This window comes from Triturus cristatus, chromosome 5_2, assembly GCF_964204655.1.
Source record: "Triturus cristatus chromosome 5_2, aTriCri1.1, whole genome shotgun sequence".
Classification (NCBI taxonomy): Eukaryota; Metazoa; Chordata; class Amphibia; order Caudata; family Salamandridae; genus Triturus; species Triturus cristatus.
This window is the reverse complement of record NC_140588.1, coordinates 617,460,649-617,486,686: the sequence shown is the minus strand read 5'-3', so window position 1 is coordinate 617,486,686 and position 26,038 is coordinate 617,460,649. Positions and strand designations below refer to the sequence as shown.

At 46.2% G+C, this 26,038-nt stretch overlaps 1 protein-coding gene across 2 annotated transcripts in view; it reads right to left on the bottom strand.

The window, feature by feature from the left end:
• The window catches only part of BTK (Bruton tyrosine kinase), a 555,678-nt gene that overhangs the window by 319,116 nt on the left and 210,524 nt on the right, over positions 1 to 26,038 (bottom strand). The window contains exon 1 of one of the 2 annotated variants that reach the window (XM_085607705.1): positions 6,045 to 6,337. The exons of the other annotated variant lie outside the window; for it this stretch is intronic. The gene's annotated coding sequence lies outside the window, so the exon portion shown is untranslated. Of the gene's footprint in view, positions 1 to 6,044; positions 6,338 to 26,038 lie in introns of those variants that run through there. 2 annotated transcript variants of the gene reach the window in all.

Below are 26,038 nucleotides of genomic sequence, written 5' to 3'. Positions count from 1 at the left end.
GAGATGGACAGTAGGTGCTGTGCATATGTGATCTGAAGGCAGTTAGGCAAGCGGGGTGCGCTGCGTAAGTGTAATTGCACGAAAGGGTGAGGTGTCTCCAATAGTGTGCACAAGATATATATTGTTTGAAACCAGCTTTGATATCATTAAGGTGTTCACCAGGGTTTAGCAATCAAAGAGGTTTGTGCAACCGTCTGGTCAACAGGGGAAGTAAGTGCACCTCAGAACCAAGGGTAGGTGACATGTTCCTGCAGTTAAGCTCAAATGACCGCCGGTTAGCTATGGTAGCCTCGCTGGGTGGTGACGCTGTCAGCCAACATAGTGTGTTGCAGTCCCAAGAAATGGGGAATCAAGATGTCAAGCACAAAAGGCTACTATGTAAAAGAACATTTGGCACGTCCAGTGATTAACAATGATTAAAATTTAACGGAGCAGGTAATTTTCCACCTATGGGGTTGCCCAAGGGTGGGCAGGGTCAACGCCTCTGCCCCCCTTTTTGGGAATATTCTAGGATGGGGTTAGGTAGGACTTAGTCAATACTTAATGTTAGGCACCATATCTCTAAGTGCGCACTGTATTAAATCAGACAGATTCTCTTCGCTGGTATGCCTAGGGGGTTTCACCACAGAGGGAGCTGAGCTGGCGGAATTCCCATAAGGAATAAGGGATGCAAGGCAAGGGCAGGAGGGCACCCTTGCTCATTGCAACATACTTCTAGTTATGAACATTCCTGTGCGTCATGATTTAGAAAGCAAGGGGACTGCAAAGGTTTAGCATAATCCTCCTTGCCCGAATATCCAAAGTAGGCAGGCGGGGGTGGGAGCAGTTACCTAACAAGTGGGCTGCTGTCCCATGGATGGGAGACACAGGGGTTCAGGCACACACAGTGCTAGAAGGACGGCAGCTAGGTGGGATCAGCAGGGAGATGGGGCAATGTGAGCTTTGGTGTCTGAAATCGTCCCGCCCAGAGTTGGGAAGGGGCTAGGTCATGTGAGGCAGTGGTACTTTCCCGCAGGAGGGTGAACAGTTCTTGGCACAGGTTCACAGGCCAGAAGGTTCTTTGGTTTCATCAGACACTAGCTGATCCAGGCTAACATCAAGGGCTATTGTGATATAGATGGGGGTCATCTATCACCAGTAGGGAGGGATCTCTTCCCTTAGATTTGTAGGAGGCCTGGATATGAGCGGTCGCATGTGTGAAATGTGCTGTTTTGGTGAGATCAGCAACCACATGGGTCAATGTGCGCTCTGGTGGTCTGAGATGATCCCCGTAGAGGTGGCTCGGAGCCAAGTCAGAGGAGGCCGTTGAACATCCCTGTAAGAGGGAACTGTTCATGGCGTAAGTTGCCAGACCAGAGGGGTCTGGGTTTCATCAGACACGAGCTGATTCAGGCTAATGTTAAAGGCTACTTTGCTAAAGATGGGGTCCATTGTCACCATTGCCATCCAGGCGAATGCCTAGGTTAGGTTGACAAACATGGGGTGCATTTGTCACAGGTGGGCATGGACACTTTCCACTGGACATGCACAAGGCCCTAGAAAGCAGGTTGCAGGTCAGAAATGAGCTGTATTGGTGGGTGGGGGCTCTGGCGGCGACGGGGGCACCTCCAGAGCTGTGGTGGAGTTACAGGGCGATCTGGAAGCAGACGGGTACAGTAAGGGTACCTCTGCGGCAGACGGGTACAGTAAGGGTACCTCTGTGCGGCACAGTAGGGGTGACAGAGCCAAAGACCAGAAGCCTCAGGGCAGGTTCCTGGGAAACCGCAACGGAGCCCCGTTAGTCCTTTGGGCGGTTGGGGGCCTGACCAACCGGGGGTAAGCCCTGCTCTGCTCCGCCCTGAAAAGGGCTTGAGTAATAAGAGACCAACGTGTCACCTGATCCGTAGCACTGATTGGGTGTCCCACAGTGCTGGCTCAGCAGGCGGGCGGAGCAGCATAGGTTGGTACAGCTGCCTGCCCTTGGATCGCCCGTAAGATAACCCACCATATTGCATACTTTTGTATGGAATAAACCTGCATCAAAATTTCCCATAACAAAAGTGGTCTTGTGTATTTATTTATTCATGCATGCTCAGACTGTGGGTGGGGGAAGTTGCTGATAATGGCACTATGCGGCTGTCTGCGGCCCCCACAGGGAGCCATTCCAAAAGGGCGGCCCTTTAGTGCCATTTGGGCACAAACGCCACCCTACTGGCTAAGGGTTGGACTCAGGGAAGGAGTCCTTCGTCTTGGCATGCTAGGCGCGTCACTTCCGGCGCACAGAGGTCGGGGGAGAGTACTTATACCTCCCTCCACCTCTCTGGCATCCTCTTTGCACCAGACATGCCGTTGCCCACCCTACCACTTACCCGGCGTGGGGTTGGCAGGCAATGTACTTAGAACATTGTAATGTTTTATTTTTTCGTTGCAGGCAGAGTTACAGGGCGATCTGGAAGCAGATGGGTACAGTAAGGGTACCTCTGCGGCAGATGGGTGCAGTAAGGGTACCTCTGCGCTGCACATTAGGGGTGCCAGAGCCAAAGACCAGGAGCGTCAGGGCAGGTTCCTGGAAAACCGCGACGGCGCCCCGTTAGTCCTTCGGGCGGTTGGGGGCCTGACCAACCGCGGGTTTGCCCAGCTACGCTCCGCCCTGAAAAGGGCATGAGTAATAAGAGACCAACGAGTCACGTGATCCGAAGGAGTATCACAAAAAGGTGTAGCACTGATTGGGTGTCCCACAGTGCTGGCTCATCAGGTGGGCGGGGCAGCACAGGTTGGTACAGCTGCCTGCCCTTGGATCGCCCGTAAGATAACCCACCATATTGCATACTTTTGTATGGACTAAACCTGCAGCAATATTTCCCATAACTAAAGTGGTCTTGTGTATTTATTTATTGATGCATGCTCAGACTGTGGGTGGGGGAAGTTGCCGATAATGGCACTATAGAATTCCTTTCCGAGCACGAAGCTGAAAAAGCCCTGTGTAGCCGGGGGCCGCGCTGCCAGCACAAACACATGACGCCATGTCGGAATTCTGGGCAAGCGCATACATGGGTCTGTCAAATGGCCTGTGTCTGCCTTAGTGCCAAGAAATCAAGTGGTAAAGCTGGGTTCCTGGTGAATACCATCGTTGTCCATCCATCACTGGGGATCAGGCCCTGGAATAAAGGCACAAGCTCTTGTAGCATTGTTAGCTCGGTGCAGTATATGAATTTATGCTTGCACAGTAGTGCAAATGCAGCAAAACAGTAGCACTGCTAATGGGGTATAGGCAGAATGGCTACTCTATAAGCAATGTATTGTGTTGGAAACGTAGCAGGTGTGGTCTCCAATATGGAATTGGAGCTTTATTTAGTTCTCTAAAATGAAACGTTTGACTAGTATGGCTTCTGGATGAAGAGCTTGATACTTTCGGTGCTCTCGCATAAGCTTAGTGCTTTTTTTAATTCTTTCCCAGTGGTAGAGGATTATTTTTTGAGATGTTAGCTTGTTACAGAGTTCTTGGTTAACCTAATTAATTTCGGATAGAAGCAAAGTGGGCATATAACTGAAACAATTTCAAAATTAAATATTGATATAGGATGTGCAAGTAGCGTTGATAAGAGGACTGCGATCACTGGTAGTTCACGTTACTTAGCCACCTTAATGACTGTTTTTGTAGCAGTTCACAGATAGATTATCCTAAAGATTAGTAGCCAGCGGAACAGAATATGCGATGGAGTGGTAACTTTGCTGACTGTGGATCAGACGAAATTTCAAATCATGGCTTCCCTCAATGAGCACAGTTGTGAGATCCTAGCAAATAATTTATCTTGGCCTCATTTTTCTTACTGATCAAAATCTGGAGTCCCTGGAAATGAACTAAATACTGTATAAATATCATAAATGCCAAAAGACCTGATTCGGGTGGGAGGTTCCTGATTTTATAGTAAAACAAGGAATGCGCGTGAGAGAGGGGGGGAGCAGGAGGTGAGCCCGGGAGTGGTGCATGCATGCGCTCGCAGTCTGCTCATTTTCAAGCACTGCACTCGTGCTTGTGGCACGCCCCTGCTCGCTCCCGCAAGGTGGATGCCGCCATAAGCACAAGTGTGAGCTTGAAAATGAGCAGAGCGACGGCTAAAGGCCCTCCTAAGCAGCGCATGCACACTGCGTAGGCGAGACCTAACAAGGGAGCTTGCACTGGTTCATTAAAACACAAAGTAACACCGATGGCAGCTTTGAACCAGTAGCTGGAATAAAGTTGAATTTATTTCTAAAGAGGCAAATATAATTCGAATCCATCCTTTCCCTAATGCAGCAAAGTTAGTAAGCAGGAGCTTGTGTCTTTACAGTCCCTACCGGTTCAGCTCCATGGTTCACTGCCCAGGATTTGATGGAGAATAAAAATATAAAGCCGGTGCACACGGGAGTCACAGCCCTCAAGGGCACTTGCAACCATATTAGCCACTGCTGTGCTTTTTAGCCTTCAGCCTCTGTGCATTTGTGCTTTACCCATTCCTTGCCATTTTAAACCTCAAAAGACCAAACCCCCAAAATGGAACGCGCTGTTGGCTAAAAATCCTGGAATGGTTTCAGGGGCCACATCACACAGCAGCTATGGTTGCACATGAATTTGAGCCACGCTACTATAACCTAAGCACGCTGCACTACCTTCTATGTGTCTGTAAATTAAGGAGAAGGCAATCAGCCGGATGAAGATGCGATTCCAGCCTCATGTGGGGGATGGTATGAGATCCAGTGGTGGGGAAACAATGCTCCTGCAAGTTCCCATCACTTCTGGCCTCTAGGTCGGCAGTGAAGAAGAGATTGGTGGCCCCATGCAGGATGACACTTCAAAGACCACCGCATTGCTCTCCAACACTTTCACTCACAGAGTCTTAATAATGAGCCAGAGTGAAACTCACAATTAAAAGTTAATTTGGGTCTTTTAGTATAGTAAATACCGGGTGCCTACAGCACCAGGACTTACGAGGTCTGAAACTGTTGCCATTATTTCCAGGTGGTAATATCATGCGATGAAAAGGCATCTTGTCTGCGAGTAGGAAGGATCTCCGCCAGCGTGGAAACAAAGCCTTCGGAGGAGATCCCTTCATACCCTCAACAGTCTGTCTCTTTCACACCCTGAACTGAGGAGAACCAACCTGGAAGCCTCACTCCTGCTGGCAGCCATTTTGGACAAACACTCCATAACACTCTGATTAAAGCAACAGCAGCATCTCAGCCGGTTGCCATGGCATTCCAATAACCCAGAAAGATCAACTTCAGTGAGAGGGAACTACAGATTCTAGCAGAGGAGGAGCTGAAGGCGAAACCAAGGCTCACGCCTCACCTGCTAAATGAAACCAATGAAAAGGTTAGTGGCAACATCTGGCAGGACATCACAAAGAACCTGTATTTGGTGCCTTGGCTCCCAGCACAGGAGAGGACACATAGGAAAGAAATTGTAATCTACTTTTCTGCTACTTGTAAAGTACTCACTCTACTTTACTCTAGTAGATAAATGGGCAGAGTTAACAAAGTTCCATTACTGGGCAAATTAAAACGAATAATTATCAGAGCATAACATTTTAAACAGAAGTTAGTGAATAAAAACATTTCTATTTTAGCAAATCTATGCATTTCTATAACAGTGGAATCACTTTTGCATCAGTGTTAAGATTTTTAAGTGTCAAAATAGAAAATAATGCCACAGTACGTAGTGCACAATGTGGTTCTCATTGCATACTCTGTACAGAATTTCCCTTTCCTTGTTGCATAATTTGGTCGATCCTGCTGCATAATTTTGTTCTCTGCTGCCCCATGTTTCCAGTGCCATACCTACAGCCAATCAAATAACCCTGCCACAACAAAATATGATCTGATGGACAGGTCCAGATTAGTCACATCAGGAGTGACGTTTACTTTCCAGTTCAGTTGAAAAATACCTCTTTGACTTTACGTAAATTACGAGCCACCGAGAAAGCATCAAATGCAAAAAATGTAGACACACGGTCTAAAAATATGTTTCCACACTTGAAAAACACTCTCGATAGGAAAAAACAATGTTTTACTCCGTAAGAAATCACCTTTCTCTCAGCATCATATCTACAAGTGGGGAGTAAACACTCGCACTCATCAGATGACCTTCCATTTTGAGACCAAGGGCCCCACTCGCCTGATCAGTGCCATGTGAAGCTTGAGTCTCTGGCGGTGGACTGGACGATGCGCTCCGAGGGCTGCGGTACTCTCGGCCCACACATTCACAGTTAAACTCCTACACAGGCTCGGCTACTGCAGCGAACAACTGAGCATGCACTGAGCCATCGTGGCAGCCAGTGATCAGTCTCTGGTAAGTGCTCAGCCAGCGCACTTCACTTCCCTTTCCCACTTGCGAACAACTTCCCGTTTGCTTAAAAATATGCATCAGCCGAATCCTGAAAGTACCTTCATTTGCATACGAGATCACGCTTGCATTTTACCTCTCACAAAATAGCCCGTCTTTCTTCAGTAAAACATGCCTGCGGTGGCTGGCCCGGCCTCCCTTTCTTAAGCAATGGTCTCTTTCTGGAGGCATTGCACCTTTCGTGTGACACCCAGAGGCGCAACTAGAGCCAAATTTCGGGGGGGGGGGGCCTAAGAAAAAATTTCGGGGGGGGGGCTGAATCTTTAAGCAATAGGCAGAGTGGAGCTGCAGGGGCTCTTAGAAGGGGTGAAACAACAGCAAGGCCTCATTAACATGCAAATGGTCTTTTAAAGACCTGTGAAGTGCTCGGGTGCGGCTGTGTGTGTACCCAGGAAGCTGTCTCATCCCGGGCTGCCACACACGAGGAGGGGGGGGGGGCGCTGGAGCCCTTTGAGTCCAATGGGTGTTGCGCGCCTGGTGACACCCCTTCTTTTTCACTCTGAAGCAGCATCCTGAGTCTGCAGCGCTATAAAACACTTGAAAGCACAAAATCCTCATCACACGTTAGCTCCTTGTCAATTCCTGGGATTTATTTATTATGATTTCAGTCTTTCTTCACTTGTTTGCCATTCACCACTGCCTCTTTCTAGGACAATAGCAGGGCTGACATACTGGCACCTGGACACCTAGCTTGCCACTTGCCTGTGACCTCCAGTCCTGCTTGTTCCAGACTGATCCAGTGACACCGCAGATGCCTGGTTTTCCCGCTGGGGTTTTCTCAGCTGGGTTTTTCAACTCACCGTTCTTCCCGCCAACAGAAGTCCCACCCACCCCAGGACCTACTTAATGCAGGCTGCAACACAACTGCGCAGCGGGCACGCTGCCGGCACGCTAAAGGGAAACCCACCTGGGTGCGTTTCAGCCTGGACTGCAGCTAGCACCACGACTCCTGTCCTAGGCGCCACTGACGATAAACCATCACCGAGCTCTACACCCTCAACCCCAGACGCTGCAACAAACATTGCCACCAACCCAACCCATGCTCCACAGAAAGACCTTTCACCTACACCCAGTGCCATTTCACCTGCCACTGCACATACCAGCCCTTTGACCAGCCTTACTCTGAACACACCACAGATACCACCAGAACAAAAAGTCACTCGCATGCACCCTCCTGCTCACTATACAAGCATTCCACTAAATTATGGGACCCAATCACAACCCTCGCACCCGACATCGCCATCCTCACTGACACCTGGTTCAACCCCACATCAGTCCCAGACATTTCCACAGCGATCCCGACGGATATAAAAGAACTTATCAAGACCGCCCCAACATAGGAGGAAAAGCCATCATCCACAAAGAAACCATACAGTGTAACACTACCACCCGCATGGAACATCTCAGCTTCAACCTCCACATAGACGACAAGATAACCATCAGAGGCACCCTCCCATACAGACCCTCAGGCCCACTCTCCAGCATATGCAACACCTTTGCAGACTTCATTATGCCCCTAGCTGTAGACTCCAAGGACTATATCTTCTTCAGCGACCAAAATTTCCAAATTGATGACCCCAATGACAAAAACTCTGCACACCTCTTGACAGTATGAGATGACCAGCCTCAGATTGACCCAGATTGACCACGACTCTACACACACCGCAGGACACACACTGGACCTAATTTTCCCCTCCAGCAACAGTGTCAAATAAAGCCATGTCACAGAACTCACATTGACCGATCACTCCATCGTCCTCTTAAGCATCTCCAGGCTCGCACCACCACACCCAAGATGGCCAACGTCCCCCACCGGAGGTGGAACAAAATCTCAAAGAACCGCTGGGCGAAACCCCTCAACAGCTCCAACCCTGTTACTGCCACCAATCTCGAACAGGGAGTGAAAAACTTCGACGCCTGGATCACCAATTGTGCAGTTAGCATTGTCCTCACAAAGAGAAATATCCAGAGAAAATCCTACAAAAAAACCAGCTGGTACACTCAAGAACTCAGAACAGTGAAATGAGGCAGCAGCCAGTTGGAGAGGACTCCTCCGACAGGGCAGCCTTCAAGACCTCCCTCAACCTCTAACACTGCGTGCTGAGGGCAACAAAGAAGACAGCCGTTGCTGCACGCATCGAAACCATCGCCAACAACACCAAGGAACTTTTCAACATCATTAAGGAGTTCTCCAACCCAGCTGCCAGCTAAACCAACATCACACCCTCACAAGAGCTGCACGACAACCTCGCCACTTTTTCCTTGACAAGATCGCAACCATATACAGAAACTTCAAACCCACTCCTACGAACTTCCTCGACAGATATGCCACTACCATAACCGACACAAACCACACACTGACCACCTGGAACATCCTCTCCACCCAGGACACCGCCTCCACCATGAAACCCATCCACTCAGGAGCTCCCACGGACCCATGCCCACACCACATCTTCAACCTCGGAAAGCAAAGATTTGCCCAGGAACTCACCACCCAATCCCAACACCTCTGTCACCACCGCAATATTTTCGGATGCCTAGAAACACACCGAAGTCAGAAATGATTGCGCCTCATGTTTTAGCTTCAGACAATTTTCTCCTGATTGGAGATTTTAACTACTATGCAGAAATGCTATCCAACCCCGATACCGACAAATTGATCTCTAATATGAGTTCTCTTGGTCTTGTTCAGTTGGTTGTAGGCCCCACACATAGCGCAGACCACACCTTGGATCTTCTTTTTACAAATTCGTTTGGAATGACTGTGGAATCCCCTGCACCGCTATTATGGACTGACCATTACTTACTGAAATTCGCTATTCCTACTATTTCAGTTAAAACTATTCTGGAAAGAGAATCCGTATGGCGCAGACCATGGCACAAAGTAACCCCGTCCCTTTTTAAAAAAAAAATTCTGCCCAGATCCGATAGATCCAGAAGCAAGCGTAAATCACGCGGCACTATAACTTAACAAAACAATTTTGACTGCATTAGATAAAAGCACCCCTCTGAGTAATGTCAAGATTAAGACTAGAACTGCTCCCTGGTTCACTGATCAATTAAAAACTACTAAGAGTTTATGTAAAACTGCCGAAAGGCAATGGCGTAAAAGTAAAAATCTAGCCGATCGTGAAAGCTACAAGAAACTGCATCATGGTTATATGAATGAAATAAAATTGGCAAAAAAAACTTTCCTGATTGATCGGATAAATAAGGCAGAAAATTCCTCAAGGGAACTTTACCACATCTTAAAATAATTCACTATCCCTATTAATCAGCCCACAGTGCCAGTCTCTCAAAATTGGACTGATTCACTATCTAAATTTTTTGAGGAAAAAATTACAGACATTCATCAGTCTTTTATATCTTCACATAACTGCATCTATCCCGAAGAACCGCCCCGTTCTTTATCTGACCCTCCCGGCATCCTAAATGAGTTTATAAAATGTGACCATAAGTCTGTCACCCTGGTCATGCAGAAGATAGTCGGGCTCTCCTGTAGATCCCATTCCTCCTAAATTTTTCCCTATTATTGCTCCAACAGTTTTAGATAGATTAATTGACCTATTTAAGAAGTCTTTCTTGGAAGCTGACTTTCCTACAATTTGGAAGGCAGCCAGAATAAGGCCGATTTTAAAGAAACCGACGGCTAATCCAAAACTACTTCTAAATTACTGGCCCTTGTAAATCAACAGCTTGTAAACCGTCTTGAAAGCTATGGACTCTTAGATCCATCTCAGTCCGGTTTCAGAACAGCGCATAGTACGAAGACAGCACTGGTCGAGGTTACTGATAACATTAGACTGGCTTTAGATAAACATCAATCAGTCATCCTCGTCCTGCTTGATCTGTCTGCCGCCTTTGACACCATCTCCCATAAGATTCTTGAACAATGGCTTTGGGAGGTTGGTGTCAGAGGGAATGCCCTCAAATGGTTTAGCAGCTACCTAGCTGAACGCATAACAACTGTTCAGATGGGAAATACCATTTAATGTGAGAGACCGGTCAAGATGGGAGTCCTGCAGGCCTCTATCTTAAGCCCCACGCTTTTCAATCTGTACATGACTCCACTGGCTAAGGTGATCAGAACATACAGTTTTGATGTCATATCTTATGCAGATGACACACAGATTCTGGTCACCTTAGGCCCAGACCCCAATGACACTAAGCAGCGTTTTAAAAACTGCTTAACCCATGTTGACAAATGGATGAGGTCTAACAATCTCCAGCTCAACGGGGGTAAATCAGAGATCATGCTCTTTGGTAAGGCTATAGACCATTGGACGCACAATTGGTGGCTGTCCAGGTTAGGCCCGTGTCCCGCCCCGTAGAGCGTGGTCCGTAATCTTGGATTTTACATGGACGATTGCTTGTCCATGAGGGGCCATGTTAATCATGTCGTTGGCACCTGTTTTAGCGTTATGCGCAGCCTGCGGAAGGTTTTTAACTGGCTTCCTATCGAGGCGCGGAAACCCCCAATACAGGGATTGATCATAACCAGAATGGATTATGGCAACGCTTTATTGCTGTCAATAAATGAAGAGCTTTTAAATAGGCTCCAGGTTCTGCAAAATACCGCTGCCAGACTAGTCCTTGATCGCCCACAAAGATCTCCCTCCGCTGCCTGTCTAAATACTCTTCATTGGCTTCCAGTGAAAAAGCGTACTCTTTTTGAAATCTTATGCTTAACTCATAAGCATATGTATGGAAACGGTCCAAAATACTGGCTGCAAAAGCTACGCTGGTATCAGCCACCCAGAATGCTTCGTTCCAGCAATAAAGCATTGTTGACCCCCCTCAGAATTCAAACGTCAGGCAAGGGGGTAGATTTTTTCTTTTTTAGCACCGGCATCCTGGAACAAAATGCCCTCTCAACTGCGCAGTACATCTGAACACAGCTGCTTTCGCAAAAAGTTGAAGACCTGGCTTTTTGAAAATTAGATCTAGTCCTCTTTTATTGGAGCCGTCTGCAAGCGCCATGAGACTCTGGTGAGTGATGTGTGCGCGATACAAATGCTCTTGACTTGACTTGACCACTACTCAAAAAACTCTCCCCCGTCCCCAGCGATCTCAAAAACTATCGGCCAATCCCCCGGCTCCCATTTCCAGGAAAGGTACTGGAAAGGATCATCAACATTCAACCTATGACACACCTGGAGCGGAACCAGCTATTCAATGTCTCCCAATCCGGCTTTCGCAGGAATCACAGCACCAAAATCACCCTCATCGCAGTAACCGATGACATCCGAATCCTCCTCGACCGAGGAGAAGAAGCAACTTTGATCCTCCTTAACCTCTCTGCAGCCTTCAACACTGTATCCCACCAAATGCTGATCAGAAGACTCCACCACATCAACATCAATACGGACATGCTCAGATGGATCAATTCCTTCCTCACTGGAGAAACCCAGAGGATCCACCTTCCACCTTTCACCTCTGAATCCAAGGAGATCATTCCTTAGCCCCACAATTTTCAACGCATCTATGACCCTGCTCGCCAACATCCTCAGATCCCTAGGTCTCAACATCATTTCCTACGCAGACAACACCCAACTCATCCTCTCACTCACCATCAACCCCACCGCCACCAGAACCAACTTCCACAGATGCATGACATATGTTACCGACTGGAAGAAGAACAACTGCCTGCAGCTGAACACAGACAAAACAGAAGTACTGATCTTTGGCAATAGCAACCACACACAGAACAACTCCTGGTGGTCATCAGACCTCGGACCCGCACCCCCTCCCTCCAACCACGCCAGAAACCTCAGAATCATCATTGACAACAAGCTCACCATGAATTCACAGGTCAACGTCATCTCCTCTGCCTGCTTCCTCTCTCTGCACATGCTATGTAAGATCTCCAAGTGGGTACCCCTACACACGAATCACACTGTGACACAAGCCCTCATCCCCAGCTGACTGGACTATGGCAATGTCCTCGACGTAGAAATCGCCGCATACCTCCTACAGAGACTTCAGACCATACAGAATGCCACAGCCAGACTCCTACTCGGCCTTCCTCGATGAACCAACATCACATTCCACCTCAGGCAACTCCACAGGCTCCTTGTACAGAAGAGATACCAATTCAAGCTGCTGACCCACGCACAGAAGGCTCTACACAACCAAGGACCTGCCTACATTTACCACCGCATGAACTTCCACCAAACGCCAAGAAGACAACGCTCCATCTCGCCTTCATTTGCACATAATCTCTGCATCTAAAAGTACATGCCCTACATTTTAGTAACATAGCACCCTGCCCTACAGGCTACCTAGGGCCCACCTTGAGGTGACATGTGTAATGAAATGAAAGTTTAAGGCTTGGCAAGGGGTTTTTGATACCAAGCTGGCATAGCAGTAAAAGTGCACACAGGATCTGCAGTGGCAGGCCTGAGACATGTTTAAAGGGCTACTTGTGTAGGTGGCAAAATCAGTGCAGCAGACCCACAAGTATCATTTAATTTTCAAGCCCTGGGTATGTGGTATACCACTTTATCAGGTACTTACAAGTAAATTAAATATCCCAGTTGTGTATACACCAATGTCTCCATGTTTAGGGGAGAAGCACATGCACTTTAGCACTGGCAGCCACGGTCCGTGCGGGTGATACCAGTGTGGTGGGGGGGGGGGGGGGATTTCAGGGGATGATGCAGAGGGAAAGTTAATTATTTATTTGATTTTTCCTTGGCATCGTGCCTCGAGGTCTCCCATTGCAAGGCCCCACCGCGGTTGCCTGCACGGACCGCGGCTGAGCACTCGTCAGCAGTGGTAAGATGCTCAGAGTCCTAAGGCCAACAAAAATAATCAGAAAAAAGAGGAGGTAAGCTGTCAAAAAGTATGCCGGAAGACTGCCCTAAGGCTGGCAGGTTTAATAGTATGGTATAGGATTCTGTGTGTCTGAGTATTGAAGTCAGTTGGATCCCTTTTAGAAACCCCTGGTCTAGCAGGGCACAAGAAGGAGAGCGAGAATAGTTTCTCAAACACTGGAAGTTTATTGCCTGCATTCCTGTGGCTGGAGGGTGGAGAAACCCTTAATGCATTGAAAAGTATACAACACAATACGGAAACTTTTGTTGTCTACTCTATGAGAAGCGTTATTGCAGATGGATAATATAAGTGTAGAGTGCACTTAAACGCATTAACTTGCACAAAAATATAAGAAGTCCTTTGATATACATTTTCAATAAAAATTAGCCTTGTGTGGGATGCCCCCAAAAATTAGATATATAGTGTTTGTGTGGAAGAGAGATGCTTACCAATGTAAAAGAGCCTGCTGTGAGAGACACATATGAGATGCTCCCAGAAGATAGGTATAGTGAGATATACAGAATGGGATGTGTAGCAAAGCTCAGATGTGAGGTGTTAGGGATGAACACAAGAAACATAGTGTTAGAGTGTGAAGCTTACAAATGAATACAGAGGATGGAAGGTCACAAATGAGCAATGCGTGGGATGCACTGAAACACAAACATTTTGTAATATGGGAGGCTCACAGAAACTATAAAATGTTCAAATCTATCAAATATGCTTAGTGCTAGGATTATTTGAGCCAAAATATTGGGCATGTAATTGAAACAAAGATTGAAGGCGTGGAGACCTTGCTCAAGACTATGATGATTTACTTCAAGTGGCATTTGGAGAGTTGCGTATTAACAGTGAGGTAATCTTTGGGGAACAGTTATTTTCACCAAGAAAAAAGATCAGATGGGCAGGATAACTTGGATATGGGTGGTGATGTTCCAGAAGAGGAGCCTGCTTCTGAGCATGTCCAGAAGGAGCCCAAAGACCCCTTAGTGGAGAACTCTAGCCCCCCAGGGAATAACTCTAGTGACCAGAGGGATGCCCTAGAGGTAGGACCCCCTTTATTCCTCCTGAGAGGGTGCACAGGGTTCAGGGGAGGTCCATGTCCTCCTCAGTTAATTCTACCTCCTCTGCCACTTCAATAGGGACCTCCATCTCTGGCAAAATGGAGGATTCTTTTGAAAGGGAATACCACTTGCTCAAACTTGAGTGAGCCAAGTTTAGAATCAAGAAGGAACAGTTGGCCCTAGATAAATAAACCCTAGAGGGCTGGGAAGAATTTCAGATTAGAATCCAATGGTAGCAGCACTAGTGAACCTATGGTCAGGTAACACTCCTTTGACACTAGGAACATGAGCAGGATAGACCCTCCTTACCAGGAGGGTGATGACATCTATAAATGGATTATTGCTTTAGATAGGGCTTGTAAAGTTCAGAAGGTTCCTCAGGGGCAGTGGGCAGCTATCCTGTGGTTCTCCTTTGCTAACAAAGGTAGAGACAAACTCTTGACTATAAAGGAGGAAGAGGCAGACAATTACAAAGTCTTGAAGAGTGCACTCACAGATGGGTTTGGGTTAACAACCGAACAATACAGGGTTCCGTTTAGGGACACACAGAAGGCACACACTCAAGACTGGGTAGATTTTGTAGATACTGCTATTAAGGCTCTGGAAGGCTGGTTTCATGGAAGTAATGTGCATGATTATGAAGGACTGTACAATTTACTTGTGAGGGAGCACATCCTTAATAACTGTCAAAATCAGCAACTGCACCAGTACTTGGTGGACTCGGATCTGACCTCTCCCAAAGAACTGGCAAATAAGGCAGACAAGTTGTTCTGCACCAGGGCGAAACAAAAGTCTCACGGTGGTGATGACCAGAAGAAGCAAGATTCTTCTAAGGCCCGAGAGAAATGTGGTGAGAAATCTAAAGAAAAGAAAGAGTCGTTTGGAGGTCCTCAAAAATCTTCATCTGGGGGTGTGTACCAATCCTCTTTCTCTTTCCTCTTCTAACAAGAAACCTTGGGGCTATTTATGTAAGAAAAACATCCATAGGGCAAAGGATGTCAATTTCGCTAAGTCTAGCACCAGTGCTGCTACTACTACTACTACTGCTACTACTAAACCTCCTAGTGCCGCGAGAAATAGCATTGGTAGAGGCCCTAAGAGTTTAGCTGGGTTAACCTTGGGTACTGAATTGTGTTCCGGACTAGTTAGGGCACCCACTCAGGCTGTTTTAGTCTTTGATGGTGGCACTGAGCTTGCCATCCTTATTGGAAGTCCCACTACCTTGGGAAAATACAGACAACAGTCTTTCATCAATAATCAGGAAGCTGGGGCATACAGGGACACATCGGCCAGTGTCACTATGGTGACAGTGAAACTTGTGTGTACTGAACATATTCTACTTGGTCAGATTTACCAAGTGACCAATGATAGCAATGTCAGGACAGAACATTCCATGGCAGTTGTCAATCTCAGCTGCGGATGGGTAAAAGGCCCAAAGAGAGTTGTGGTATCCTCAGACCTACTTGTGGACTGTCTACTGGGCACTGATTTTGAAACTTTAGCCTGGTTTGAACTGGTGTTCAGGACTCATTCTGAAATAATGGGAATTTCAGCCAGTGTCTTTGCTGTCACTAGGGCTCAGGCCAAGAAGTTGGGCCCAGAGGGAACCCTGTATCCTGAAAAACTGGACCAGCCAGCTCCCAAAAGAAATAGCAGGAAGGGCAAAGATGTATCCTCCTCTCAGACTCCCAGTGAGAATCAGCCTCCTGAGGGAGATGATCTCAGTACCTGTGAAGGAACTGTCCTAGAGGAGCTTGGGCCTGACAAGGTAGAACTACTGGGGGCAGAGGGCCTTCCAGGGAAGACTTCAGTCTGGAGCAGAAGGCCTGTCCCTCTCTTGAACAACTCAGAAAGCAAGCTGTTGCTGAGGAAGCAGGCAATGTCAGTGGGTCCCATGGGACTTATTGGGAAGATGGACATCTGTTTTTTAAAAGTTGAGACCCCACGCCTGGTGCCACCAGGAGGTTATTAATACCTCAGAAGTTCAGACGTTTCCTATTGACCCTGGCACACAACATTGCCCTTGCAGGACATCTTGTGCAAAGCAAGACTTGGGACAGGCTTGTTCCTCACTTTCACTGGCCCTACATGTCTGAAGACACCAAGGAGTTTCATCACTCCTGTATCACAAAGGCCCCCTTAATCCCACTACCAGTGGTTGGGGTTCCCTTTGAGAGGGTAGGGATATACATTGTAGGTCCCTTAAACCCTCCAACAGCATTTGGACATAGTTTTATCTTAGTAGGGGTGGACCATGCCACTATATATCCAGAGGCTATTCCCTCTAGTACTACTACAGCTCCTGTCGTGGCCACGGCCCTCCTCGGAATCTTTTACAGAGTTGGGTTCCCTAAGGAGGTCTTGTCAGACAACGGTACTTACTTCATGTCCAGCTACATCACTGCTACGTGCAAAGAGTGTTGTGTTAACTATAAGTTTACCACACCCAACCATCCACAGGGCAATGGGCTTGTTAAAAGGTTCACCAAGACCCTCGGGTGTGGTCATTGTACTCCTGGAAAAACTGAGGCTAAAATGGGATGTCTTACTACCTTGCCTTCTCTTTGCCTACAGAGATGTTCCTCAGAAGGGGGTTGGCTACAGAACTTCAGTTTGGACATCCAGCTAGGGGTCCATTATGTCTAGTCAGAGAAGATTAGGAGCAATCTCTCAAGCCTCCTAAACAGGACATACTAGACCATGTACTTGGCCTGGGTTATTCCATGGCTGAGTACATGAAGAAGGCCAGCAAAAATCTTAAGGCCAGCCAGGAGCTTCAGATAGCTTGGCATGACCAAAAGGCTGTACAAACAGTTTACCAGCCAGGACAGAAAGTGTGAGTGTTGGAGCTTGTGGTCGCAGCTCTCCTAGACAAGTGGAGTGGCCTCCACACTCTATGGAAAAGAAAGGCAAAGTCACCTACTTAGTTGCCCTAGATACTCTAAGAAGTCTCCACGGTGTACTTCATGTGAATCACCTGAAACATTTTGTTGGCAGGGCTGACATGAGCTTGTTCATGGCCACTGATAAGAGACAGGAGGAAAAGAGTGACCCTCTACCTGATCTCCTCTCTCAGGAACCTGTTGATAGATCAATTGAAGTAGTAGTCTTGGCAGACAGACTCACTGATCAACAGCAAGTTGATTGCAGACAAGTTTTCAATCAGTTTCCTGGTCTCTTTCACCTGACACCCAGTCAAACCCCCTGGTATACCCATGAAGTGGACACAGCTGACAGCCTGCCTGTGAAGAGCAACATTTACAGATAGCCTGACCATGTCAGTTATTGCATCAGGACAGGGGTCCAAAAGATGCTGGAGTTGGGGGTCATTGAGACTTCAGATAGCCCTTGGGCTAGTACTTTTCTCCTTGTACAAAAACCTCACATCCAGAGTGGTAAGAGAGAGATGAGGTTTTGTGTTGACTATAGAGGCCTCAATGCAGTCACTAGGATGAACCGAATTATACTTTGGCCCTACCAAATGTCTCAGTACATTTGACCTGACAGCTGATTATTGGCAAATCATATTCTATGAGAATGCCAAACTATAAACAGCATTTCCAACCCTCAGAGGGCATTATCAATTTATTGTGATGCCTTTTTGTTTATAAAATGTACCTGCCACATTTCAGAGGCTGGTAAATAAAGTCTTAATAGGTCTGGATGCCTATAGTGTAGCATATCTAGATGATATAGTTGTCTTTGAGAGGATCACCTGGTCCACCTCAGTACTGTACTTGAGGCCCTGCAGAAGGCAAGCCTCACTATCAAGGCCACAAAAGGCCAGCTAGAGCAGAGTAAGGTTGTGTACTTGAGCCACCTTGGAGGTGGAGGCCAAGTTCAACCATTGAAGACAAAATTCAGTCTTTCATTGACTGGATTGCTTCCACTACACAGACTCAGGTCAGAGGTTTCTTGGGCCTGACTGGGTCTACAGGAGGTTTGTTAAGGGCTATGGATCCATAGTGACACCCCTTAATGATCTCACCTCCAAAAGGAGGCCTAAGTAAGAAATTTCAGTGGACAGTTACCTGTCAGAAGGCATTTGATGACCTGAAGCAAGCCAAGTGCTCTGCTCCAATTCTGCAACGCCCTGACTACTCCAAACCATTCATTGTCCAGACAGATGCTTCTGAGATAGGGATAGGTGCAGTGTTATCACACCTTAATGTAGAGGGCCAGGATCAACCAGTAGCTTTTACAAGCAGAAGGTTGACCCCCAGGGAGAAGCGTTGGTCAGCTATTGAGAGGGAGGCCTTTGCTGTGGTCTGGACCTTGAAGAAGTTGAGGCAATACATGTTTGGCCAAAACTTGACAAAGGACAGGAGAGTATTCTCCCATCTGTCCAGCCCCTCTTCTTGGAGGGACCCCAGAGTCATTCCAACCCTTTCCCTAGGGTACATAAGAGCACGCCTATGGGTGGGTCCTCAGATTCATCGTGGAAAAAGACTCACCTCTGAAACCAAGACACTTTTTGACCGTCTGGACACTTAGACTTTGTTGGACTTCGACTGCAACCGAGACTGCATCAAGGAAGTCTCCTGCTGCTCCTGGTCTTGCTGTTCTTTAAGTCTTCTGCGTCGTCTGTGTGTGTGCTTCATCCAGGTTCTCCAGAAGGCCTGTGGGCATCACTCCCCTTCATCTGTAGGCACAGCAATGAAGCTGACCAGTCTGCTGCTCCTGTCGTCCTACTGACTTCCCGAGGTGCAGCTACACAAGTGGTGGTTCTACAGCTCCTTAGAGGCCTGACCTGTCTTCTCTGAAATTTTGAGGACAGTATCCCTCGTCGGAGCTGCTGGGACCAAACCCCTGTGCACAGTGTCGACTTGTTCTAGCCAAGGCTTCTTGTCTCTGCACTCTTCAGTTTACAAGACGTTCCAGCCTTCTTCACCTCATCCCTTGAAGATCAGCATCCTAACTGCATCCTCTGTACTTCCATTTTTGGTGTGCTACCTGATTTTCTCTTGCGACTCCTGTGCCTTCGGCCTGTGGGTCCTCTCAGGCGTCTTCCTTTGCATCAGTGGGCTCCTCTGCTTGTTTGGGCCTGCACTGACTCTCCTGCACATGGTGAGTCCCTTGGACCTTGCTGGTCCCAACGGTTATAACTTTTTTGCTTTCCATGGGAGTTTCAGCTACCAAGGCTTGTTGGTGCTCCCGCCGGACACCGACCACCTGGACACTGACACCCAATGTGGGACAGTTCATCCATGGCTCCTGGTCTCCCTCAGCATCGCCTGGTCCTCACAGCTGCAGCGCCAAGGTCACCAACTTAACTCTTGAACCTCCCGATATCGGTGAGCATTGTGCTTCCATGCCTCCGGGTCACTTCAGAGTGGCATAGAATCTGTCCCCTCTGCTTGCAGGTCCTCCTCTTCAAGAATACAGTCTTGAATTCCACCGTACACCTTCACAGGCTTCTCTAGAGACATCTTCTTCAAAGTCTTCCATTGTCGTCTATGGCAGGTTCTGACGTCACTTCCCCCCATGCACCCAGCTTCCCTGGTGCAGATAACCTGGTTCCTGGGGCATCCACATTAGGGGCTGCTCTCCAACCTCCTGTCTTCCAAAGGGTTTCTTCGGGGTCCTCTGGGAAGGGTCCTTCTTTAAAAATGCAACACAACTTCTCCATTGACTTCCATTGGCCACGCAACTGTATTTCCACTCTGCACACATCCTCCATGGGGCTCCAGGGTACTTACCTTGGGTGGTATCTTGTGTCCCCAGCTCCTCTGAGTCTTCTGGTCCAAGTCCTGTTCTCCTCTGCAGTTCACATTCCACTTTCTTAGTATATGATTTGGTCTCTCCCTAGAGACCAGTGTATATTTGTGCTACTTACCTGATTATTCTGTAGTATTCTTGTGTGTATTGTTGATATCTCTAGGTAGGAGATATGCCAATTTGTTAGTGATTGTGTTGCATAATAAATCGACTTATATTAATTAACACTGTGTGGTTCTTTTTCACTTAATCTACACTGTGGATTAAATGTGGTAAAACAAGCTGCTTTACACTCCTTTAAAATAATCCTGACGGCTGCTCTCCACAGCTCCCGCTTTGAGAGATTTCAACGGTTATCAAAGACCACTAAAATTACCATAAGGGTTGCCTGGATTAGTGCAAGGTGCATCACTCCTGAGAATGTGCACCATATACTAAGCCAGCCTCCTACAACCACCAACACCAGTTCTCCATTATTCAATTCAATTCAATAATAACTTTATTTTGGCCAATTTGACCTTAAAAGCACATATAAAATAACATACAGTTCATTTACGTTAAAATCAAGATAAATAAAAAAGAGAGCAAAAGCCAGGTACATACAGTATAAGAGGTTAGATAAAACATACCCAGGTATGGCCTAGAACAGTGTAAAATACAGTGGAATCTATGATAGCAGCTCAATGAGTGGGGGATCTATTCATGACGACTCGCTATATCAATCAGAAGTAGAAAGCAGCATTGGCATTTTAAAGTGCGTGTGCAAGATATGCAAACAGTTCACCAGTCAAAATTTGAGAGATCAGAGCTTTATCTTCTGCGGTAAAAGCGGTCAATTCTCTGAAACAACAAGCCAGTATATCAATAAATTCATAATATAAATAAGTTGCATCATTAAAATAGTTCTAGATTGAACAATTAAACAATTAATACCTTTACAATTCCTTCGCTTGACAACTGGTGTATAATAGTATAGACCTCGTTTATGACATTAGTTTTAAAAGCACTCTGCGAGTGCACCACATAGAAAATAAGAAGCCTGCTACCGAATATACTATGGGGAGGCTAGTGTCGTGTTTCAATATCCTAAAGGCCTCAGAACAGCGCCTTGTACCTAGGTTTCTGCATATCTGCACCAGCCACCGTTTTCTAGCTTTGTGGTATCCGGGGCAGCAAATGAACACATGGTAATCTTATTCTCTATTATACTTCTCCAACCAGGGCACAAGTCCTAAAGGAAGTGGTGCACTAACCAAGTTAGGCAGTATGTAAGTGACATCACAGGGCGTGACATCACAACCTATGACCTCACAGGAAGTGATATCACGAAAAATGACATCATATTCTAAGGGGTGAGGATGTGGCCTAACAGCTAGAGTAGTCGACCTCAAAGCTGGGGAACGGGGTTTGAATCTCGGCAGGGACGCTTTACATCCTGTGATTCTGGGCAAATCACTTAATCTCCCCCATGCCTACCAAAAATTAATGTATCTGTCTATATTGTAACCGGTGCTCATATAAAGCGCTCTGATACCTTCGGGTCGAGTTCACGCTATATAAAACTCTTAAAAAAAAAAAAAAGACCTCACATATGTGAAGCAGGTCTATCATGAGTACATTTAAATGCATTACAATATTTAACTAATCAGATTCTGCATCGCAGTTGTGCCAAAAAAGTGATGCAACCTCGGAGCAAGACCTAGGCCTCTGCTTATACATTTAGTTATTAAAACGCTGCCAGAATGAAATTAGCAACAAGGAGAAACGTGGCAGTAAATCTGTTCTGCTTAATTGGTTGCAAAGTCTGCATTTTAAAATATCTTATGGGGTTAAGGCACCTGCTGCATAGATCTTTATATAGCCAGTAAATCTCAGGAAATAATAATAATGGTAAGATAACTCTGGAGGTTTATGCACTTGCTGGAGAGACAGGTGCTTTGTCTTGTCCCAGTTTTGAATTAAAGTAGCATAGAGCGTTAATATGTCTCCCCCCCAGAGCACATCATGTGACACACAGTTGACACATTTTTATTTTATGTAGATGGGTAAATGGGTTATTGCTTTTAACATAGAGATCCTTTAGTTACTTGCAGTTCATAAATTGTAATCCTTCTCATATAGCACAGTGAATTATAAAGGAAAGGACACGCGACTCCTACACCTTGTATGTCCAATTATGTTATGTATCACATCCTGTAAATTGATCTACACACATATGGTTTATTGTCAATGTATAATGTGTATGTGTGATGTAAAGTGCTCCGACACCCTGGATTTGATTGAGTAGCGCTATAAAAGAAATAAGACAAACTAGTGGTATTTAAATTGTTAATTGTGTAAATAATAGGACAGAACAACACATCTGACACACCCTAACCCAAGATGTGTGCTTAGACTATGTCTCATGCTCATTTGAGGTTCAACTGCTCAAAATAAACATTTCAACAAAACATTAGGCTTTGAGAGGCTAAATTGCGCAGTGTGAAACCGTCAAATAAGGTAGGGTCTGGGCTGAGGAGGGGCAGGATGCAGACAGCAATCAACAAACTACCCCAAGACTCTTCCTTTGTCCTGGAAGTGAAGGCTGCAGGCAGTGGGGCAGTGAGCACGAAGTGAGAAAAAATTGCTGGAGGTATGCAGCACAACAAAAGGGAAAATCACAGGTTCAAGTGCAGGGCCATTAGCACGTCAAAGCACTAGTGCAACTGACAGAAGAGAAAGGGGACATTCGATTGTCCCCTTATCCCCCCACCCTTTTCCCCCGTGTCCCCCACTACAAAATCGGGGGGGTATATCCCCCACATCCCCCACACTTCCTACGCCCATGATTCCTATATATTTCCTCATTTAATGGACAAAATCATAAATTATAAACCTTCTCTGTGGATACTGAGTGATCTTGCACCCCTGATCACCACATGGTAGCTGGTGTGTGCGATTTGTGTATGTGAGGTAGGTTTGCAATGCTACTGCTGAGCCTCACTTGCCTGACTTTGCCGAATGCTAAATAAAGCTGCAGGTCAAGGGGATATTGTACTGGCACAATCGACCAGTCTGGTCTTAGTGGAACAATAACATTTCCTTGGAAAAATGTTGTAAATTGGGTATTTTAGAAAGTGCGCGCAGCCAGACTAGGGCATCCAGCTGCCCACTTCCAAACACATTTTACAGAAACAGGAAGGTAAGAACCAAGACTAGGTTTCTCTAAATGAGCTTCTGCTTAGAAGATTTATTTCTCCGCACACTTCCAGGTAGCCATAGTCATCCACAAAGTTACTGCTTTAGTAAACCACGAAACCCCAGATTCACACATGAGAACACTAATATGTGGGAGCGGATTTGAAGGACAGAGCCTCAGACAATGTAGGCAACTGATGCGCTGCATAAGCTCTCTGTACCCCCTGTTTGGGACTACACTCATTGGGCCCGATTCACAGAACTAACTTAAGACAAAATCCTAAACTTACTACCATTTTGGTATTCACAGAAGGCACTTACTCATTTTGGTATTCACAGAAGGCACTTACTCATTTCGGTATTCACAGAAGTTAGGAGTCCTAACTTTAGGACTCCTAAATGCCTTCTGTGAATACCGAAAGTCTTAAAGTTAGGATTTTTCTCAGTTTAGGAGTAGTAAAGTTAGGAGTCCTAAGACTGGCATGGGGACAAACAGGAACGCTTTTTTGAAGCTTTATATTACAAAGTCTTTGCATTCTTGACTATTAAAAGGTGGGTTGTTGTCAGATTTTAAGATTGTAGGTACACCCCATGTCACAAAGATGCCATCCAATTTTTGAATAATCTTTTCTTGTGCAGTGGATGGAGGTCTTCTACCAATGGAAAACGGGAGTATTCATCAACAATGGCTAGAAGATGATGCCCCTTCTCAAAAGGAGCAAAGAAATCAATAGCAATGTTATCCCAAGCATAAAAGCAGCCCTGCCAGAAAAGCTGACCAGTTGATTCCTTTAAGCAGCACAACAGTCCTCTGACAGAGGTTCAGTTCAAGATCTAGAAGTGTCTGATTTTAGGGGGTCAGAGACCCAGTACATATACCCAAAAGTGCTTTTGTGACTTCAAAGCAGCTCTCTGAAGTGTACATGGATCCCTTTGAGCCTAGTCCTGTCTGCCAGACTATCTGTGGGAGGGGGTAATTTGGTATTTTGTGTGTGGACAGGACACTACCTGTTGAACTGTAAGTTTTAGTCCCTCCCATTCCTCCCAGAACAGGAAGATCCATCAGAATGCAGATGAGTGCTCAGCTTCCTGTGTTTGTGGCTGTCTAGAGGTAATGCACAAAGTGTAGCTGTCACCCAAACCAGACTTGTATTAGAGACGCCTATAAGGCACAAAGAGCAGTAAGTACTGAGAAATGTCCACTTTCTAAAAGTGGCATTTCTAAAACAGAATGTTAAATCCAGCTTCACCAGTACAGAGCATTTATCATTACCATTCCAAAGATATGAAACATGAAAAAGCTACTTGTCTCTGATCAGGAATGACAGCTTAAAAGGGTATTAAGGAATGCCCAATGCTGGCCTATGAGAGGGGTAGGCCTCACAGTAGTGAAAAACAAATTAGGCTGTTTGTCACTACCAGTACATACAAAACCTACAAGTGCATGTCCAACCTTTTACTTACTGGGCTCCCTGCCCTTAAGTTTAATTAGGGCCTACTTTAGGGGTGATTTATATCTGATATTAGGGGAGTTTAAGTTTTGGCATGTAGCTTTAAATGTCAAGTCGAAGTGACAGTAAACTGCACACACAGGAACTGCAATGGTAGGCCTGAGACAGGTTTGAAAGGCTACTTCTGTGGGTGGCGCAAGCAGGTCTGCAGCCAACTAGTAGCATTTGAATTACAGGCCCTGGGTATATGGTATACCACTTTACAAGGCAATTACCAGTACAACAAATATGCCAATCGGGTACACTCCATTGTCATCACGTTTAGGGGAGAAGCATGTGCACTTTTGCACAGGTTAGCAGTGGTAAAGTGCTCAGAGTTCTAAGGCCAACAAAAAGAATCAGCAAAACAAGGAGGCAAAAGGCAAAACGTCCTGGGGACTAAGGATGCCAGGTCCAACAATGGCAGCCTAGGGAGCTGTTCGGTGCCCCTACGCTGCAGCTTTGGTGGTGGGCTGCGCAACTGTCAGCCCACCACCTTGACCTTCCTTCTGGGTCACTCCTCAGCATGTTGTGGAACGATGATTTGTAAATAGTTTTGGTAAGTAGATAAACCTTGTATGCTACTAGTCCATGAAAGCAATAAACATTATGATATTTGTCCGGATTTGTGCTTAAATGTTTCTTGACAAACACTTGGCTAATCTCTGTTTCATAGCATATTTTTCACACAATTTCAGTTTAATCTGTACTGATTTATTTCTGTGTGGTGCTTTCGTCACTTGGTTGCATCCGCCTTTAGCGTTCTTACTCGGTATTGCGAATGGCATTAATTTGCGTAATGACCCACTACCTTTTATTTGCGGCCATTTCACTCAGTTCCTGACCACCAAAACGTAGACTTTCAATCTCGTCACAAGTTGTAGTGTCCTGCCAGCTGAGGTACTCGCCAATACCCACACCACAGAGCGAGAGAAATTTTACACTTCTTTATTCTGTTGCGTATAAGTCAGAACTCAACATTCTAAGCCTGCCTTCAACTCATCTCTCCATCGCTTACGTCACAGGCCTACAGTGTACAGTGGGAACCAAAAGAATTCCAGCGTTATTTTATTTTCAAGACACTACACGGTGAGCCAGAAAGCCACAAAGCATAGAACATCATGGGGCAGGTAGAATCCACATGGGTTCCAGGAGGCACAAGGGGAGAGTTCAATGAAGGAAGCAAAAGATTCACAGGTAGGACAGAAGGGAAATGTTTTAATCTATAGTGTTTCTGGATTCTAGTTACTAAAAATGCCCATTATAACCTACTGAAATGGAAATTGGCATTTTTGGTTTAAACTACCCTTTTCCCCTAAGCCTCCGAACATTAAAATATGATCCGTGCCCAAGCTTACTAAGACAGGGGCCATCAGAAGCCCGGATAGTGTCATGGAAGGAACTGCTCAGGATAG